Genomic DNA, 19,285 nt, shown 5'->3' with positions numbered 1-19,285 from the left:
AAGCGTTCACTCACGGTAAGAAAGCCATTTTCGATGGGCTTTGGAATTAAACTGAACAAATGTTCATACAGTGGTTTCTGCTCCTTTAAAAAACATGAGCATAAATTTTCCTTTTATCTTATGTAAAATCTGCGCAAGCATAGTTATACGCTACTACAGGTGAATTCTTGATTCACAATTTGGTGCAAGGCTGCACTGCTACATGGAGGTTTCTTCACACTTTGGTATTCCAGAGAAAGGCACGGAAGCCTTTGATACCATCAATTACAGGCATTGGTGATTTCCATACCACAAACATCAAGGAAATGCCGATGGCATGTTGTGAGTATTGTTAATCTGGAATTATGGTTCAACATCATGTACCAAATGATGAGAAATTCACGTGAGGTATGAAATGGAATCAATGATTTGCAACTATCACTAAAGACCAATGCAGAAAACAAATGATGTAGCAAGCGAAGGTAAAAAGTTATTTTTACACAACAAACCTTTACTTGTGCTGAATATTTTTTCTATGTTTTGAGGGGTAGGATGGAAAGAGCCGCTTCTCTGTAAGGATGCAAAGACTGAGTCATTCAGCAAACTTGTTTCTTGCAGGTGAGTTTTCTTGTGTTGCTATGTGGCTACAATTCTAAAACTGAAAGATTTTTTATAAGCCTTTTTAATGTGGTTTAAAGATAAAATCATATAATCGTATGATTAAAGGCTTGCAGAACCACCTTCCAGCGTAACTCTCTCTAATAGTCTTGTTTACTACCCTTGCTTTTAAAAAACATACAGCCGTGACCACTAAATCTGGCCTTGAAACCAACCGTTACCTCAGCTGACCTTTTCTCCTGCTAGCGACAACACTATGTCAGGTCCTTTAACTTTCACCCTCTGGTGTCGTGGCTTTTGTTGTTCTTTTTACATCACATGAAGAGTTTAATTCAAAGATAACTTTTCAAAATCATATCCCTTCCTCTGGGTCCATAGTCCTTGCAACTCTACCTGGCTTTGCTAGCCTGTGGTATCTCCCATCAGCATCCTTATTCTTCTTACAGATGCCCTCTTGAGGGGGGAGACCTAGAAAATTGCCTGCCTTCCTGCATGCTTTATATGGTCCCTTGTGAAGGTCTAAGACTGTAAGGCTACTGACCTCCACTTTGGAGTGGTCTTATTCACAGACATAAAAAACAGAGGATGGAGAACGAGGAACATACAACTTCAGCTTATGTTCTGCCTCATAACTGTCAGCTGGTACATATTTTTTTCCCCCTTTTCTGCACGCTTGCTTCAGCCTGGCTATATTCTCTTTCTGAGGAGCTACAAGAGCATTTATTCACCATCCCTGGAAGTATTTAAAGGACGTATAGATGAGGCGCTTAGGGACATGGTTTAGTGGGCATGGTGGTGTTGGGTCGACGGTTGGACTCGATGATCTTAGAGGTCTTTTCCAACCTTAATGAGTCTATAATTCTATGATTCTATGATTCTGAAAACCACCAAAAAACAAAATTGGACAAACCACCAGGTAATCACATACCTATCCTGGCCAAAGAGATTTATAAGAGGTATTGCTGCAACTCCATGTCTTTATGTTATAGTATGCAGTTTTATTTCACATTTTGAAATATTATGGAATGGGCAGAAGTTGAAAGTACATATTGGGTTTTAAGGATTTTTGGTTTTTTAAGTGTTGCAAGAAAATACTATATCTTGCATGAACTACACAAAATCTAGCAGCAAACTTCGTGAAAGACAAAGGGGTTTTCTCTGAATGAGTAGTGCAGAATCTGGCTGAGATTCTGGCCAGGTAAATTATGCCATTGAGATATAAACCCTCTTCCTTTTCTTTTCATTTTTTCATGTGCTTTCCCTTCCCTCCCTCCTGAAACTCTTACTGTTGATCTCCTATACAGATTCAGTCCTATGTTGCTTTATTCAAAAAATGTATTTTAAAATAGGTCACCTTTCTAGAATCTATTCTAGAGCAGAAAATTTGAAAGCCAGATGTGGGGAAATTACCTTTTTAACACGTTTTTTAGATGTAACAACAGTTTAAGTCTTTAGTCTGGGATAAGAAGTTTCTCTCTCCCCGCTGTAGGCCCAGCCCTTTTCCTCCATTGCGCTGCATCACCAGACCCACTTCCCTGATGCTCAGCCTCCCCTAAAGACACTGCTGTTCTTCTCTTTCAGTGAAAAGCGAAGGAAAATGTGGCAGGTGAAAGAGAAGGAGCACCAGCAGTGGGTGGGCTGTTTGTCCTTGTATCAAAGCAAAATGCCATCAACCCCTGGGCTCTGCCAATGACCTCCCCACTCCACTGAACCAGCTCACTGTACATACACACCCCTGCACAAGACCAAAAAGTGGAAAAAAAACAAGGAAAGAATCAAATGTAGTCCAATGACACTTCAAAATGCTTATACCAAATTTGCAGATGAGAAATATTTATACTGTGGTGATGACACTGCACAAGAACAAACACTATCAAGTCCTAATACTAACAAATAATTTGTTTTCTCAACAGCTTGGCTGACATGCTTCCTCTGACTCCCAGACAGAGCTGGAAGGAAGAGCTTTCAGCATTCATATTCATAATTTCAAACATCAAATTAAGTTAAAATTCCTCTTGCTGATTGCCTAAAACCTCAGAATCCCGCTCCGATCAAAACAACCGTACGACAAAGACCTATGTAAAAGCGTGCCAGGGCAACTGAACACTGCCGGCTCGGACGGGAAGTCCACCTACTGATTCATTAACATGACTGCCAGCAGCACTGATGTATTCCTTGGGGATCTCTTGTTTAAGCAGTTTCTCAATTCATAGTTTGGTTTCTTATCGTGGTTCCAGGTATATTAACCACCAGGGAAACCAAACACACATGCGTATCCGCTTACATACCTGATTTTAAAGCTGCAGCTTTTTCTTAACTACAAGAGCCATAGTAGGATGTCACTAATAACAAGAACATGCTGCAGGGCTATTCCACGACGTAGAACGCGGCCAGGAGGACAGGCTTTTGCGAATGAGCGAAGGCTTTGTTAGAATGGGTGACACACACGGTTTGCACTGACAAGGCAACCCTGAGACAGGCGCTCTGCCACTGACACCGGACTTAGAAGCTGCACATTAACAGAGCAAGCCGTCTCATTTTTGTTCCAGTTCCTTGGTGGATAAGAAGCAAATGACCACTGTACTGAATACACAGAGCACCCGTTTAGATTGCGTTAACTCTGACCGCTTTACATATTTTCCCAGAACAAAGCCCTTTGTGTGACTCAACAGAACTTAAGCGCAGCCCCTTTACTTGCAAAAACCAGTAGTCAGTAATTCACCTCTCAAATCTGCCAGCCAAACCTGAAAAAAGGCAAGTCTGTGGAGCAAACATTTTGGATGATACCTGCACAGGCACGTTTGAACTATATGGAGTTAATTAATTATATGGAAAAAATATTAAACTAAACTAGTTGAATAATAGCTTATTGACAATTTTAATTTCGGAAGTATTTTTATGGAACAAGTAGAATAACAATTAACGAGATGCATAAAGATAACACAAGCAAACCCCTTCTTCCTCTCTCCATCCAAAAAGAACGAAGGCTGAAAAAAAATCAAGTCCTCCAATGCCCTTCAAAAATTTAACACTTTATAATATAAAGTCTTACACTTTTAAAGCAAAGACTTTCTTATATAGAAATGTAACATACATCAGATCAAAACTTCCTCCCGATTGCCCCAGAATTCTAAATTTATATCTAACCCTTCATTTAAAAGCGTAACAATTTTAACTTCTCATTAGAAGTTTTTTGATTCCCTGCAAACAATAGGAGTCAGTACATTCACTTATGCTCAGTTCATGTTTTGAAAGGTTTCTTCAAGACCATAGAGGCAAGAAACTTACAGTGTTAAAATTAGAGTTTAGAGAAAGCATTCCAATACCCAAGAAAAAAAACAAATTGACAGTGCCTGTTTTAAAAAGGAGCTTTTTTCCTCTGTAATTTTATGAAAAAAATCCTGCATTTTTTTGTTTCTGCAATCCAAGAGGTCCTGAGTGATCAAAGCTCAAATACCATTTTAAATTGTAAAATTCTCAGTCCGTTAACTTGAGAAAATTACTTTTTTTCTATTAAGGCCCTGAGACTCCTGAAGGAGCTCTTCTAGCACTTGTAAAAGCAGCTGAGTGTGCCTAAGTTACTATTTTTGAGAGCCATAAATTGTTCATATAGAGAGAGATCTTGGAGCTGCTACATTTACATGCCTTTTCAAAAAAGGATTAAATGCAGAGTAGAAGCATCTGAGCTAAGATCTGATGAACTTGCAGAAACATTGCTCTCCTCCACAAACTTACAGGAACGCTAGAGCTGACCAATAGCATTATAATTACGTTCAGTGAAACAAGTATTATTATTACAGAAAACCAAACCAATCAAACTAATCTCTTCTGCGTTATTTGCAGTCCACTCTTAACAGTACCACTGAACAGCAGTTTATCATGAGTCTTGCCAAATTGCATCGGTTTGGTCTGTCATTTCAGCTTACGTCCCTGTTTCCAGAGACAAGATAATATGAACATCTCATTTATTATTTTTTTTTAATTTCATTTAAAAAAAACCCAAACCACCACCACCACCACCACAATTTTTAACTGTGTGTTATATCAAGGGATGAGAAGGGTTAATGAGGATGTAGTGGGTAGTGTGAGACCGGAGCATCATGTAAGTGGTATAGAATAAGGGGTGGAGAATGTGCTGGTTTGGGCTGGGATAGAGTTAATTTTCTTCCCAGTAGCTAGTATGGGGCTGTGTTTTGCGTGATGGAGCCCTGCTTTCCTGGAGATGGCTGAACACCTGCCTGCCCATGGGAAGCAGTGAATGAATTCCTTGTTTTGCTTTGTTTGTGTGCGTGGCTTTTGCTTTACCTATTAAACTGTCTTTATCCCAACCCACGAGTTTTCTCACTTTTACCCTTCCGATTCTCTCCTCCATCCCACCGGGGGGGAGTGAGCCAGCGGCTGCGTGGTGCTTGGTTGCCGGCTGGGGTTAAACCACAACATTACCTTTTAGTTTTTGGGTTGGTTTTTTTGCTTAGAACTATATAGACAACATTTAGATTGGGACAACTTTTACTTTACAACTGTTCAGAGTTACTGTGAAACTGAACTGTGGAAAGATAGATCCCTAGGGACAGTGCAAAGGTACCTCATTACAATTAGTCTCTCTATTATTAGCATAGGGGAAGTTGCATAATTCAGGTGTAAACCTAAGTAGGGACTCCTGTGAATTTTCTATGTTGCAGTCTTGTGCAAGATAAGAGATTTACCAAGTCATTTATATCTTTGGCCAAAAATGCCTGAACATATTTGAGTATACCTGCTTCAAGGACTCAAGCTGCATTACAGGACAATTTTGTGTCAGAGAAGCGAACGCTCAGCCTTCAGTGTCCTGACTTTCAGGCCAAATCCTGCATTTCAAAACACCTCTGTCCACATCCAGGAAAGAAAAGATCATGTTTTGCTTCTCTGATAAATCTCTGAACTAACACTACTAGTGTGTTTAAATTCAGTTCTCAAATATTTGAGAATGTGTACATAATTTACTCTTTCATAAATGCAGATCTTCATGCAAACACTTGTTTTGATGAAGTTAGATAATAACTAGCAAAGAGGAACTTGTGGGCACTATATAAAAGGTGATAGGAAGAAACAGTTACTTTCTTTTTTTATAGTTGCCAGTTCCGCTCATTTATTTGTTTCTGGCCATGAACCATATTAAATTTTTGCCAAAGAAAACGTAAGCACTGACATTGTGCCGGGGCCAGCAAATTATGTAGGACTTCCATTTCATCAAAGCAAACTGCAATAAAACTACCAAAAAACCAACAGTGATCCATTACACACCAAAAGACAGGCGGCTTAAGCCCAGCTCCGTGTACTATGCAACAAACTGAAGAGTCTAACGCCTTCAGCATAAAGCTTTGGTAAGCAGTTGTCCGTTTTAATCGGTATTGTGCAAACTGTATTATTTGGCTGTTTGTTTATTACGGGGGTTTGAATTTTTGTGTTTTCTTTACACAGTGAAGTTTATTTTATGATTTCTCTCTTCCATTGAGAAAGATTTATTAAGTAAATCCAATTGCTCCAGACAAAATTCTCGGAGTTTATTGTTTAAAAAGTGACATTAAATTTTATAATTCATAATATAGCATAGTACCTTCATCACTAAATAACCTCCTTTTCTGACACTCCAAAAGAGTTTCTACAAGGAAGAAGAAAAAAAAAAAAAGGAGGGGAAAAAAAGCAGTTTCACACCACAGAAAATCAAAATTAAAGGGAAAAAAGGGGCCTCCAGTGATAGACAACGCGTAATGGTTTTAAACTGAAAGAGGGTAGATTTAGATTAGATATAAGGAAGAAACTCTTCACTATGAGGGTGGTGAAGCACTGGCCCAGGTTGCCCAGAGAGGTGGTGGATGCCCCATCCCTGGAAACATTCCAGGTCAGGCTGGACGGGGCTCTGAGCAACCTGATCTAGTTGAGGATGTCCCTGCCCAGGGCAGGGGGGTTGGACTAGATGACCTTTAGAGGGCCCTTCCGACCCAAACTACTCTGTGATTCTATGATTCTAAATGTTCATTATTTTCCATTGGTTATAAAGCCATAGTAATAATAAAAAAAAGCTTTACTATTCCAGTTAGCTACTAATCTGTCCCAAGAAGCAAGATAAAAGCACAGCAAGCAGAGTTGTAAAAGCCGGAGTTTTATCATAACAACTTTAAATAACAGTTATCATAATAACTTTAAATAGTTTTAATTTGTTTGTTTGTTTGTTCTTAAATTATTCTTCGAGGTCAGTGAGTATGCCTTTTTATGGAGAAGCAAGAGCACATGACAGAATTTACTCCTCTTTCCTTCTTTATCTGTACCCAGCCAAGTGCTGAACACCCTGCCTTTCTGCCAGCCTCAGTGGAATCTAGATTTCTCAGTTTCAGTATACAGCATTACTGACAGCAAATCATTTTTCCAGAATAAAATAAATTGCATTAATAACTAATACTTCCATTACAAATAAATGAAGTAAATAATACGGTATAAAAATAAGCAAAGGAAAATAGAGGCTGACTATCAGCTAAACAATGAGTTCTATTGATCTGCACACAGAATCTAAAGGGAAGCGATCCTACTCCCATCACAAGTAACTTCAGTTTGAAATAAACTAATTTTGGCATATGTAAACCAGATGCTTGCAGTCTACATGCTTCAGAGAAGTTACATCAGAGAGTCAAAGAACATGTATGTGTGGGAGCAGCAATATGATTAGCAAGAGCACGACTGAGACCCGGCTAACAAAAGTTTTCCTTCAATGGCCGAACAAATTAAAGGTACACCACACTATTGGTCATTAATTCATGTGTTCTCCAGTAGTACTGGATTTTACATAGAACTCATGCTTTCTATTATATTTGGTTTTGTTTGTCATTTAATTCATTGCAATATTATGGATATTTTTATCTAGGAAGTATAATTAATAAAGTATAAGCTGTATTTTAAAAAAAATTATATATATACAATTAAAATTGGCTCAACAAGGTACCTTAAAATAATACGCTATAGCTAGGGGTCCTGCAGGAATAGAAAGGTAGACTAGAACAACCAAACTCTTTCTCTCCCTGGTGCTATAAGGCCAGATGTTTAAGGTTACTAATGAATTCAATTTAGGCTTTTTAAAAAGGGAGCAAGATTTTCATATGAATCATCTCCCATTTCAATAATCCTGACACTAAAAAATGCTTGGCAAAGTTAGTATCTGAGCACTTTTTCAAATCCAGTCTTTAACAGCAATGATTCAGTTATAGGATTTTCTCATTTTGTCCAGAAGCTTTTAAACCGTGGCCAGATCAGTGTCCATATATTTGATGCTCACTCTGTAGTCGCATGCACAAACTAGAAAAGAAGAATGTACATTACACAAGTGCATTGCTATCCCTTTGTCACAGCAAAAAAAAAAAAAAACAACAGAAATTGTTATTACTCTGTGACACCAAATTAAAGTGTTTTCGGTATATGAATATCATTTTCTCATGTTGACATAGACTGAAAGTATGAGGATTTTATAATCTTAGTTTTGTTTATTCTGTATTTGTTCATTTCCTCAAAATACTGCCTCTAGCAGACTGATGAAAAGCCCAGCCTTTCATCTTTTTTACAATGATAGAAAACATTTTAATGGACAAAAGCTCTTGCCTTCAACAAAAGCAACCGAAGCTGCTTGGCTGTGACACAGAATTCAAAGGAGAATCTGAAATACTAATTTCAAGAACCCTCTGATACAGTAGTGGAAAACACAAGAATTCAGGGAATTTTGCAGATTTCCAAGCTCAGACTATACGTGGCAGTTTAGGATCTAGATTGCTATAAAACTGTATTGGGCTTGCATGGCAAGGTTTTGGTAGCGGGGGGGCTACAGGGGTGGCTTCTTTGAGAAGATGCCAGAAGCTTCCCCCATGTCTGATAGAGCCACTGGCCAAGGCCGAGCCCATCAGTGACGGTGGTAGCGCCTCTGGGAAGAAAAACCTGCTCAACAGCAATTGCAGCGGGAGGGAGAAGGGAGAACATGTGAGAGAAACAACTCTGCAGACACCGAGGTCAGAGGAGAAGGAGGGGGAGGAGGTGCTCCAGGCGCCGGAGCAGGGATTCCCCTGCAGCCCGTGGTGATGACCACGGTGAGGCAGGCTGTCCCCCTGCAGCCCATGGAGGTCCACGGTGGAGCAGATATCCACCTGCAGCCCGTGGAGGACCCCACATCAGAGCAGGTGGATGTGCCCTGAAGGAGGCTGTGACCCCGTGGGAAGCCCACGCTGGAGCAGGCTCCTGGCAGGACCTGTGGCCCTGTGGAAAGAGGAGCCCACACCGGAGCAGGTTTGCTGGCAGGACTTGTGACCCCATGGGGGACCCAGGCTGGAGCAGTCTGCTCCTGAAGGACTGCACCCCATGGAAGGGACCCACGCTGGAGCAGTTTGTGAAGAACTGCAGCCCATGGGAAGGACTCACGTTGGAGAAGTTCATGGAGAGCTGTCTCCCGTGGGAGGGACCCCACGCTGGAGCAGGGGAAGAGTGTGAGGAGTCCTCCCCCTGAGGAGGAAGGGGCGGCAGAGACTGTGATGAACTGACCACAACCCCCATTCCCCGTCCCCTGTGCCGCTGGGCGGGAGGAGGTAGAGAAAATCAGGAGCGAAGTTGAGTCCGGGAAGAAGGGACGGGTGGGGAGAAGGTGTTTTAAGATTTAGTTTTTATTTCTCATTACCCTACTCTGATTTGATTGGCAACAAATTAAATTAATTTTCCCCAAGTCGAGTCTGTTTTGCCCATGACAGTAATTGCTGAGTGATCTCTCTGTCCTTATCTCAACCCACGAGCCTTTCATTATATTTTCTCTCTCCTGTCCAGTTGAGGAGGGGGAGTGATAGAGCGGCTTGGTGGGCACCTGGCATCCAGTCAAGGTCAACCCACTACAAAAACAGGGAACAACTCCATTCCCTTGCATTTACCTCCATTTCTGTGAGATGATGATATTCCAGTATCTAGGTCTCAGAATTCTCTGAGATGCTTTCCTGTGTTTTAATTCTAGATGTCTTTCTCTAGCAGAAGGCAGACCATTCTCCCTAACGTATTATTCAGTTCTCCATAAATAACAATTCTATTTAAACATTACAGGTACTAGAGGCTCAGTATCGCAAGTAATTACATGGTTTTGAGGCTAAGTTTCTAACTGCATAGTTGGGTGGCCCTATCGGAAGGAGATAAGATTACTCTGTACTTCAGATCCACTGCCCTCTTTGTGGCACAGGAGGAGGAAGGCTGTGCCTGGGGAAAGGCAGGAAGCAAAGCACAGACAGAGCTAAACAAGAAGTAATGGAATATGCCCAGTGTATACATTAACTTCTACTCAGCTTTAAAATCCCACACCTCTTAAATTTTTCTGTTTATAGCATGCACATTTTCTTCACGCTATTTCTTTCACACCATGTGGGCTGACACAGTTGAAAAGTAGGCCATACAAGTTTTGCATGAATAGCGTACTTCAGAAATTGTTCTGGCACTTTGTTTAAAGAGCCAGGTTGTTCTCTGCTGGTCCTTGTGCAGCAAGATGCGTTTTGAATCTGTGACCTGTTACATTTGAACTTCCCGTTGGAAGACCACAATTAACCTTGACTATCTGAAAACGGAACAAGTTTTTAAAACGTACAAACATTTTCAAAAAATATTGGCTTTATGCTTATTTTGAGTTTCTTCTGCCCATTGTATGGTCAGCTAAAATTCACTTCAATTTCCACTTCAAGTAATGAACTTGAGAGAACCTGGATTATCTTTTTCCCTGTACCAAACCAAACTCCAGTTTGAACCAACAACTCATGCTCATCCAGCTTCATTATCCTATTTTTCAGTGGTATGACAACTTCAAGCTCTTTAGTTTTAATGATCAACAGTGTAGCAGCATGCATTAGTCAGCTTTTTAATGTCACTGCAATAAAGTTGCATTAGCCATGAGCTTGAGAGCTCCTTTAATTGCAATTTCATGGACTCTAGTTTATAATACATCCATGTGTATTTTTCTACACCATATGGAAGCAACTTGCCACTCATTACCAGTCAACCAAATGTGAACTTCTTAATCAAACCCCTTCTTTTTTTTCGGTTAAATTATATTATGTGTTTTCATTGATAGTTTTGTATGATTTCTTGGAGTTATAATTTGGAGAGGCCTGCAAAGTTGAGTGACATATAAACAATATGACAAAGCTGAGTGATATATGACAACAATAAATATAAAACAGATACAGACAAAAAGTTTCAAGTTGGGATGCTGAAGATGATGGAAATGATGCACGTTCAGCAGTGTCAAAATGAGACACTTGCTCAGATACCTTAACAGATTAAGCTCCCAAATATCTAAAACACTGGTGCACACAAACAGATAGAGAGCAGAAAATAACATTCAACACCACTTAAAACACTTGAAAAATGAATGAAAAAATATTAATATTTATATGCTATTTTTTCCACTTAGGAATAAAGACAGTCAGACTTATCTGCATCATTCAGTTCAGAAAGCTTATTTAAACCATGGTTAAAGGTAAATCTTATAGCATAAAGTATTGTCCTTTTGCACTCATCAACTGCATAAACTGTTTTCGTCCAATATTTTTTTCTTCAAAAAATACACATTTGGTGTCTCCAAAGCTATGAAAACCTGTATGTGTTTTTCAGTATTATTTAGGGTATAAAAAAAAGTCAAAGTATTATTTCAAACATTTCAAAAATATATTTGCCGTTTTCTTTTATTTCAGAAATGATTGTATTCTAATAGATAAATGTTATTTGGTAAGTAAGAAAATTATTCATTGCTTTGTGCAAAATCTAAAATAGTATCAAATGCAACTTTAATTGCACCAACTTGTCAGATGTCACAAAAATAACCTGGCCTGTTGTCTATTTCCATCAGTCTAATTAGTCTTTTACAGCCTCTACTTTGTTTCAAAGTGCAGCTGCTTATTACTGTTAAAAGTATAATCCATCTGGAAATACATCTTCCTCTCAGGGGCCTTGCTGATTTACTAACTAGCAACAACTAACTTCCTCCGTGAGTTTCCAGTTTGCAAAGGCACTCATTAAAATTCACGTTTTTAAGCGTTTACTGCTTTGTTCCCAAAGCAAACACTGGAAAGTGCTGTTGGGGGAAGGAAAATATATAAACCTTCCAAAGAATCTTGTGAATAAAAGTAACAAAACAGAAAGTACATTATCAGGTTTGGCTCGTTGTTCTTAGCTCCAATATGGTGTCACAGCATAACAAGGCAATTAATGTATAATGCATTACTAGTAAAAGGATCACTTTCCATTATGTGAATGAAACCATATCTATATTCTGTCTCAGTGTATGCCTTTTTATGAACTCTGCATAGCTGGTACGGGGGCAAAGAGAAACTAATTTTGTTGGATTTTGTGATGTTTGGAGTGACATTAAAGTTTCAATTCCTCTGAGAGATCCAACTTGAATTTAGATGTATCTTTATTCTAATGTAACGCCCCTGTCAAGCAGTATCTAACCATCCTGGTTTCGGCTGGGATAGAGTTAATTTCCTTCCTAGTAGCTGGTACAGTGCTGTGTTTTGGATTTAGGATGAGAATAATGTTCACAACACACCGATGTTTTAGTTGTTGCTGAGCAGTGCTTGCACTAAGTCAAGGACTTTTCAGCTTCTCATACTGCCCTGCCAGTGAGGAGGCTGGAGGTGCATAAGAAGCCGGGAGGGGGCATAGCCGGGACAGCTGACCCCAACTGGCCAAAGGGACATTCCGTACCAGCTGTGTTCAGCTGCCCGCCGGCTTAAACCACAACACTAACTTAAGCATACGCTAGCAAATATCTTCTAAAACTTTATGAAACTTTAAAAAGCAAAAATATTAACAGAATTTTACCCCATACCAACATAATTGACTTTTAGCAACTTCCTTGTCATCTTAAATTACATTCCACAAGCTAGAAAGAAGGGGCAGCCTATTCTCTATTGTCTCTTCCACTGATATTTTTTTTATCAATCAGATTCTGTTCTCCTTTCTTTTATTGCCTTACTTTCTCCCAGTTTTTCCACAGACATTTTCTTCTTCATGAAAGATATTCTTCAGACTTTTAGGTAAGAAAGTTTTGTGCTCCCTGGATATAGATCACTCTAAACAGGTATGCCTGGGCTGTTCGGCATGACCAGGGACAGCGTCTGACTCTGCCAGTGTGGAGTTTCTTACCCGGCTCCCTGCTTCCCCGCTGCCTGTTAACTGGCCATAACTGCTTGTGGCAAACGTGCTCGTTCTGCCTTCCGCAAAAGAGCTTCCACGCAGGAAACACCTCCTATCCACAGTAATTACTTGGGCAGACATACTTATCTGAGCCATGGATCAGTGATTACACACAGATAGATACTAGCCCTGGACTGAGAAGTGGTGAATTCCTGGAGCACATGCATGGCTACGCCAAATCTGCCTTTCTGTGGTCCACAGGGCTAGGAGAAACAAAGTTAGGAAAGGAGGACCTGAACGCATAGACATAGTGATACAGGGAAAGTAAGGAAGGAAATCCAGGTGTGCTTTGGGTGGAAGAGTAGGTTTTGGGTACGTGAGCATCTACGTGACGGACTTTTACAACCAGGTTCTCCACCCGGGCAGCAATATCTTGCCACAATGTGGCAGCCCAAGATGGGTTTGCCTCTGCGCTGCCAGTTGCCTTGAAAAGCAAGTCCTATGGCGACATGGCACCCCAGAAAGAATTGAGTCAGACAATGGGACTCATTTCCGAAACAACCTCATAGACACCTGGGCCAAAGAGCACGGCATTGAGTGGGTGTATCACATCCCCTGTCATGCACCAGCCTCTGGGAAAATTGAACGATACAATGGACTGTTAAAGACTACACTGAGAGCAATGGGTGGCGGGACGTTCAAACATTGGGATACGCATTTAGCAAAGGCCACCTGGTTAGTCAACACTCGGGGATCTGCCAATCGAGCAGGCCCTGCCCAGTCAGAACTTTTACGTACTGTAGATGGGAATAAAGTTCCTGTAGTGCACATAAAAAATATGCTGGGGAAGACAGTCTGGGTTATTCCTGCCTCAGGCAGAGGCAGACCCATCCATGGGATTGCTTTTGCTCAAGGACCTGGGTGCACTTGGTGGATAATGCGGGAGGATGGGGAAGTCCGATGTGTACCTCAAGGGGATTTGATTTTGGGTGAGAATAGCCAATGATCTGAATTATGTGATGTTAAGTACTAATTATAGTTATAATAGTTATACTAATAATACACAAATATACTAATAATACTAATAATATTATATGCCATACTAATGTTATTACAATAAGAATCACCCAGACTAATGAAGAATAACTTCAGTGAAACCAAGCAAAGCACAGTGATGATGGTACCAGAACTGACTTCAACATGGAACAATCCAAAACCACATACCATCTCCATTTTTCCTCCCCCTGGCTTCCTTTCTACAAAGGGAGTAGAAAGTAGTAGGAAAGGAACCTACTACACAGGGTCCTAACTTAAGGATGTGGAGGTGTGCAATAAGATGATGAGGAAAATAGGTGAGTCCACTAGTAGTTTGTGGGAGAACAGTGCGGATAAGAGAATGAGATGTTCCCTGCAAATGACATTTGATAATCCTTATTTGAAACTATTCTGAAATTCAGCAAGTCAAGCTGCCAAGACTTCTGCTCTTCAGCCATCATTAGCTATGCTAAAATGACCTTCTCAGATGAACTGCTTCCTTATCATATGTTACAGTGCTTCCCAATAAAACTTCATGGCAGAGAGTCTGCAAAATTAATGATAAAAGCAATAGCCCAAGGAAGCAAACAAGATAAAAGTGAACAGAATGACTAATAAATGGGTTGGGAAAGTGGAATGATAGGTATCTGGGATAGGACATATCACACTAGAGTCTGAGATCTGAATGCAGTTATTCACCCTTAAAACATTTGGATTACCATAGATATATCCTGACCTCAGAACAGTAAAAGAACTTCCCCTTTTCAAGAAGTCAACAGCTCAGAGCCTACTCAAAAGAAGCGTCTTTACAACAATCTCAGCACAGTCTCTTCTACTTCATCTTAACGCAAATGATCTAAGCACTACTCCGTTTCAGTCTCTGTGCAGGGCTAGCTGAATATGTAGGACTTGGCATTCCACTATTATTCAAAATACCGGAGGATAAGAATTATTTTATTGAACATACTCAAGATACAAAGCAAACTTTAAATGAAAGAACCAGAGAGGATGTTTCCATTAACTTTAAAAAAGGTAAAACAGGCTGTGGACTTTGACAGACAAATACTTGTTTTGCAAGGTATTAAAGCCCAGACTAGCTTAAGACTTACAAGACAAAATTGTATTTTGAATTTTAACCGATCTGTTTATCATGTGCTCTACTCCTTCAACGACAGATATATTCTTTCGTACAGGCTCTCAGAGTCTTCACAAAACCCTGGGGAAGCTTATTACTAATAAAGCCTGGCACTTGGTATGTGCTAATATTTGGGTGTACCTGGTAGGATACCTCTGAAAAGTTTTTCCCACAAAGTAATTTATTTGTTAGCCTTAGCAAGAACAAAATAACTTCAGCTAGGTATCAACCACACATTCCCTTCCACTTTCATCCTGCTCTGGATGATTTTGATCTCTACCGTCTCCTGACAGACAGCAAAGTGTCACTTGAATTTGCAAATATAACACTGGCAAAGAGACATGGTGATAGATAAAGGATCCAATCTTCTATTTAGAGCAGGCAAAATCCACGTGTTTTAGCAGTAATGAGAAATAACACATTTTCTTTAAGGAAAATTTTACCTGGAGACCTGTTTTAATTGATTCTGAAGCAGTAAGGAGGCATTTCAAGTTCTTTCACGGTGGACACTGCATAAGAACTTGATTAAATGAAAGCTGGTTTTCTGTTTTGGCACACAGAGATCCACTTGCTTTAAAAGAAAGTTCATGTAAGTGAGGGCATTGACATAATCTCCTTGGAGCATGTCTAAACCTCCCAAGCTCGCTGATATTTCAGCCTGCAAACTAGAGGAGACAAAAACCTTTATGTCAAAACATCTTCAAGTGCTTTGCCAAATCAGGTGGTTGTTTCTTTGACTAGCCTGAAATTATTGACAAAGACAACTATAATGTTAGTATAGCTTTTTTTGTTACTGTTAATTAACAGCATACAGGAGTTTATTTCAGATGTGCTCTAATATCAGCGTTTATAAAATAAGATCCTAATAACAACTAAGTAGGACATGTCAATTTTCAGGATATGTCAATAATCGAGACCCTATCCAAGGCCATATCCAAGCCAATTAATATAGTTAAGCTGCTTTACTTGATTTAGATGACAGCAGCTCCATGGTAGCATGGTACACAACACAAAAACTTCCAAAGAAACTAGATAAATAGTCAGGCATATAACATATATTAAGCTCCATCTGCCCCTTCTATACTGCCAGAAGTACCTCATCTGGTTTTCATAAAACTAGCTTTGATACCCCAAATACTACCAATTATATTTTAAAGAACAGATCTGATTCATTCTGCCTTGAAAATAACATCTGTGCTGTGCTAATGGACATGTAACATAGATGTACAAGTAACATTCTACCGGTGTTATCTGAACTGAATAATGGCAACGTGTCTCAGTGGGTTTACAGAGTAAATTAAAAGCAAAGAGAATTACTCAAAAAACTGCTGAAGATCGTCACCCTTCTTATTAAATGCTACTTTATATACCAACTTTCTCATTGAAACAGAAACAATTATTTGGAAGACACCACGTAATACTTGAATGGGGATAGGTGTATATGTTTAGGGTTTGGGGTTTTTTTTTCAACACAAACATGCATGAAGTTCACACAAAAAGCTACTCGACCTACATGAATATCCTACATGGATGCTCACTGCAAAGCTGTACAGTTTTGTCACCCAAAACACATTAAAAATAAGAAGAATAATATAGATGTGATAGTGAGAAATAAGATTGGTTTAGACAAATGAAGATGCTACAGTATTTAAAACTCTGTATTAGCGTGTCCTGATACATATCTGTACCTCTAAGCACTGTAACACGAATATGTCTTCCAAAACCACAGTTCTAATCACACATTTGCCTCCGGCATTTCTGTTCTATTGAAGAAGGGCATTTTTTCATCTATTAGTGGAAAAGACGTCTGCCAGAACAGAAATAAACTCACTAACATATTTGCAGAGCTTCTTGATTGACATTACTTTGTCTCCAATTTAAATCTGTTTTGGTAATCCATTTTACTGCTTTTAGGGGGAGCTGTGGATTTTCTGATTCAGTGTGGTCTAATGACTTCCAGAGCAGAAAGAGAACAATTTTGATTCCAGAGATGATAATACAATTCATGACATACAGCTTTGAGTCAGTCGTGGTTTCCTATGTATGTCATTTCTCCCATTTTCAATCATCTCATTTGTTTAAAAGAATTTTCTCTTTATTGAGCTATTCATGTCACTGGAATGCCATGAAAATTCATCATATGTTATTTATACTGAGTTTAAGAAATGTTAAAAAAATCAAGTGTTTTTAAAAAATATATTGTACAATATTCCATAGCACAAAGAAGGACATACTCAGAATCAGACCACATTGTGCTTAACTAAGAGATTAGCTAGCTAATGGGATTAACGAAGAGATTTACAGCCTTTCACTTAGAAGACAAAAGTTTGACAATAAACAAAGTTATTGCATAAGAGTTGTTCAACAAAGTACAATATATTTCTTAATGAATACATATTCCTCATCTTATCTACTTACAGAGTAAATATTGCCTTCTCTTTTGCTAAAACTTTTGAGAAGCTAAATATGAGGATGGGGACTGAAATGTCTCTCTTGAAAAGCATTTCTCCTGTATATCCAGAGAAGAGGACAATAGCAGAGCCTAAGTTAGCTCCTCCGTTTCCAGGTGCTTCAATCTATTTCAATTTATGGGCCTTAGAAGAACAATTGATAAAAACAAACTTCCAATATACTTACAAGTATTACACTTTAAATATATTCTAAACAAAACTGTAAAATTTATTTGTGCATGTATTTCAAGAAAAATATGCTCCTGCAGACACAGATTGGTGAAACCAATTTGACCTTCTAAGCCTTTGCTTCTCACCTTTAGTGCTTTATTTTTTGCTGAGATTCAGCCAATTAAAAATGTGCTTTCTTAATTGAGGCGTTTTTATTCCCTTTTAGAGATGTAGAAGAATCTTTGTAGAAGTGTCAAAAGTATGTCCCTGCGGACAATAAGATGTTGATTCTGGGTTCACTTTAATTGGCATCTCTTTCCTTCTGTGTTCTCTCTTCAAAACCTCCTGTGGCTTTTTTCCACTCACCCTACGACGTTTGTCACTGATTTTTTTTTCCTCTGCCTCCAACCCACACTTCAACTTCTGCCAAGAGAATTTTAAGCCATTAATTGCTGAGTCAGATTTCCATACTCACAACATTTAACTGAATTCAACAACTCATTCATCTATATTACAGTAAAATAAATGAAGAAAAAAAAAATAGAACAACTACTTCAGAATAATGGAGCGCCTTAGCTTTCTAGCGTTTGATAATTTCACTTGGTACATAACCATACTGAAGGGATAAACACGCATTAATCAAGACTGGAATTCCCGTCTAATCATGGTTATTTTGTTGTGGTTTTTTAGACATTTACATTAAGAGGATCAGAATACATAGAAGAATGAGACAAGAGTGATGAGGCACTTATTGCATTATGCTGACTTTTCAAACACTGAAATATTGGTCGAAATGCAAAATTTCACCAGGAAGCTGAATGCCATCCTAACATGTCCACTGCCAGTCATTAAGAAAAAAATTTCCATAAGACGTCAGTGCAACACTGGAACAGTTTTCCCAGAGAGATTATGGAATCTCTGTCCTTGAAGACTTTCAAGACTCAGTTAAGTAAAACCACTGCTGACCTAATCTCTTTGGTAGTTCACCACTGCAGGGATTCATTCATGCAAAAACTTTACAAAGTTCTCTAAGTTATATGTTAAAATAATCTGTTGGGGAGTCCCTAACTGAAGGGGTATGAACAGCTCACAATGGTCAAAGTTCACCTGGAGAGTAAACTAAAGTTCATTTTATTATGCAGTTGCAGTCTGAGTCTCTTTTAGCTCCCTACCGTACTCTCCTGTACTCAGCACTGGCGAGGCCGCACCTCGAATACTGTGTTCAGTTTTGGGCCCCTCACTACAAGAAGGACGTCGAGGTGCTGGAGCGTGTCCAGAGAAGGGCAACGAGGCTGGTGAGGGGTCTGGAGAACAAGTCTGATGAGGAGCGGCTGAGGGAACTGGGGTTGTTTAGCCTGGAGAAAAGGAGGCTGAGGGGAGACCTCATCGCTCTCTACAACTCCCTGAAAGGAGGTTGTAGCGAGGTGGGGGTCGGTCTCTTCTCCCAAGTAACAAGCGATAGGACGAGAGGGAATGGCCTCAAGTTGCGCCAGGGGAGGTTTAGATTGGACGTGAGGAAAAATGTCTTTACTGAAAGAGTGGTGAAACATTGGAAGAGGCTGCCCAGGGAAGTGGTTGAGTCCCCATCCCTGGAGGTATTTAAAAGATGTGTAGATGAGGTGCTTAGGGACATGGTTTAGTGGGCATGGTGGTGTTGGGTCGACGGTTGGACTCGATGATCTTAGAGGTCTTTTCCAACCTCAGTGATTCTATGATTCTA

General features: G+C 39.5%; 1 protein-coding gene across 30 annotated transcripts in view; it reads right to left on the bottom strand.

Annotated features, from left to right (window-relative positions):
- Positions 1-19,285, bottom strand: part of KCNMA1 (potassium calcium-activated channel subfamily M alpha 1) — a 519,886-nt gene that overhangs the window by 286,379 nt on the left and 214,222 nt on the right. The gene's annotated exons all lie outside the window — the stretch shown is intronic.

The sequence above is a fragment of the Aptenodytes patagonicus genome, chromosome 5 (assembly GCF_965638725.1).
Source record: "Aptenodytes patagonicus chromosome 5, bAptPat1.pri.cur, whole genome shotgun sequence".
NCBI classification, from domain to species: Eukaryota; Metazoa; Chordata; class Aves; order Sphenisciformes; family Spheniscidae; genus Aptenodytes; species Aptenodytes patagonicus.
This window is presented reverse-complemented; position numbering and strand designations above follow the sequence as displayed.